Genomic DNA, 2,718 nt, shown 5'->3' with positions numbered 1-2,718 from the left:
CAGAAGGAAGGTTGGGCATTCCTACTTCCGTAGTGATACTGCCTTGGAAACCCAAGGAGGGGTCGCTATGAGTCGGGGCCGACTCGATGGCAAATAACAAGAACAACAACAACATATATATATACATATAATACAGATACAGACCTACATATGTAACTACACATTTTTGGTTGTTGCAAAATTGTATATATTTATGGAATTTACAAAAAAAAAATCTTATTCTTTTGTACTCCTTAGTGATACCATTTACACTTTGGTCGAGTTGTATACACACTTCACCCATCTTTGGTGTTACCTTTCCCATCACCAAAAGTAATGAATATGTACTATCTGAAGAGTAATTCTTCCTCCCTTCCCCTCTCATCCCTGGTAACCACCAAAGAACATTAGTGTATGTGTACCTATTTTTGTCTTTATATAAAAGAGAGATCATGCACTATTTCTCTTTTTCTGATTGACTTAATTATTTCCCTCATCATGTCCTCCATGTTCATCCGTGGTTTCAGAAACTCACACTAGCTGTGCAGCACCCCACTGTGTGCATGTACATTCTGCTTACCCACTGAGGGACCTTAGGTCATTTCCATCTTTGTACTGTTCTGAATGCTATTACTGACCATTAGATTCTCCTCTCCAGTAAGAAGCTGCCCTTCCATTTACATTTGCATCAAGGCTCCTGATACAAGAGAGAGAGGTTAACTAGCAGGTCTCTACGTGGTCCCCTCTGATAGGTCCCACGGCTCCACTTGCCAACCCAACTACATGAATCTTTTAAGTGCCTCCACTGTCCCTGGCCTTCTGCTGGAAGCTGGGGGGCACAGTGAGGTGACACACCTTCATTATCCAGTGATGGAGAAAGATGCAAAAACATCTCCACAGAGCAATTCTGTCTCGCTCTAAAGAAAATGCAGCGGGTCAGGGGAGTAAAGAACCCAGAGGCAAGCCAGAGAGGGTAACCTTTAAGGAGGCAAAGAGTGGAGCAGAGCTGGGGATAGAGGTGTTCCTGAAGGGACAAGTGAGAGCAGCAGTGGGCTGTGGATGGCAGGGGATTATGGGCCTTGGGAAGACCCTAACTGTTGGGTGCTAGGGAAGTCTGAGCAATAATGCCCTGGCTAGAGTGGAAGTGAACTGGTACTGGAAAGACCTGTTAGAAAAAGCATTAAGGTCTTTATTAGCCATGCAGACAGCATGGCTCAATGACATGTAAACAGTGAGGAGTCCCAAGAACTGACTCAGCAGCCCCATTCATTTGTCAAAGATGAATGGAAGGTAGCTGGCAAGGTGGCTAAGAGGCTAGGCCTTTTAAGTCACAGACTTCACTCTGGGTTTCAAAAACTTGCTGCATCACTAGCTGTGTAACCCTGAGCAAGTGACTCACCCAAGCCTGTTTCTCTATAAATAGCAGGAGCACCTTCCTCACAGGGCTGCCATGAGAATTAAGTCAGCCACGTGTGTAGAGCACAGTGCCTGACACACGCTCGAGCAAACACTCCAGTGCCAGCTTTATTGTGCTCATTCATTGTCACTAAGGAGAAAGATCTTGGATAAGGGCTGACACAGAGGAGGAGTCTCTGCTCAACGCCTGATGCAAAAGAAAGCTAAATGCACGTGAATCAATAGTCCAAGCATGGCAGTCAACATTTATGTGACTATTTCTTGAACACCTACTATGAGCTTGGTACTGCCAGGGGCTGGGGAACTGGGAATGACCGTGAACCCATTTATACTGTGACTGCTCAGTCCACAGAGTAAGGAAGGCTTCACAAACTCCAACAGTCCTGCATGGGGAAATAGCAGAGAGATGCAGTAATGGATATACACGTCCCGGGACTCCCAGAGTGGATGGTGTCTGGTGCAGTGGGGTGTTACTGCCACCCTAAAAACCAAGGCCGACAGGTCAAATCAGGACAAGCTGAAAAACTGAACTGGAAGAGCCCATGCCTCTAAAATGTAAACTTAGCAAACACTGACCTGGCCTAACAGCATCCTGATGCTTACTCAAGCAGCTGGTTCTTTTTATCTTCCACACAAAACGTTTCCTGAAGTCTATTCAACATTCACTCAAAGAACCTCAAGGTGTCATTCAGTAAGAAGAGATGCAAGACTGATATTAATACTTTTTAATGTTTCACATTGTTTTTTCTGGAAGATTTGTAACAAAAATACATAGCATTTAGTACAGGTTTCAGTACACTGGGCAGTTACAGAATCTAAACAGAAGACGTCTGTAAAGAACAATCTTTTTGTGGGGGCAGAACATTCCATTCACCAAGAAGAGAGAATCACAACATGATTAGGCATGATCATCTCCTACTGCCTACTGTTCTAACTCCAGAGATTGGCAGACTGGGGAAAAAACAATTACAAATAATAATTCCACAACTTATCACAGTCAACTCCCTCAAACCCCCCGTTTCCTTTCCCATGTTCTTCGTATAACCAGATGGGATGAGAGGTGAGCCAGGGCCCTGTGGGACAGGGGCAGGCGCTCTGCTGACCAGTGTCAGGCAGATGCAGGCATTCCCCGAGGTGGCCCAGAAATGTGCTTTGAAACAACCACTCAGTGCTGCAGTGGGGAGAGAATGAACAACTGAGCTGGTGGGAGGACGGATGAACACAGCACTTTCAAAACTCAACTAACAAAGTGAGAAGAAACGCCCAGAGGTAAACCTCAGCTGGCACATTTAAACAGAAAGACAGAACCAAGCAGTTAACATC

The sequence above is a fragment of the Orycteropus afer genome, unplaced genomic scaffold, assembly GCF_000298275.1.
Source record: "Orycteropus afer afer isolate SDZICR_OR568_19922 unplaced genomic scaffold, OryAfe1.0 scaffold00334, whole genome shotgun sequence".
Taxonomy (NCBI): domain Eukaryota; kingdom Metazoa; phylum Chordata; class Mammalia; order Tubulidentata; family Orycteropodidae; genus Orycteropus; species Orycteropus afer.
The sequence above is the reverse complement of the archived record's forward strand: the minus strand, read 5'-3'. Positions refer to the sequence as shown.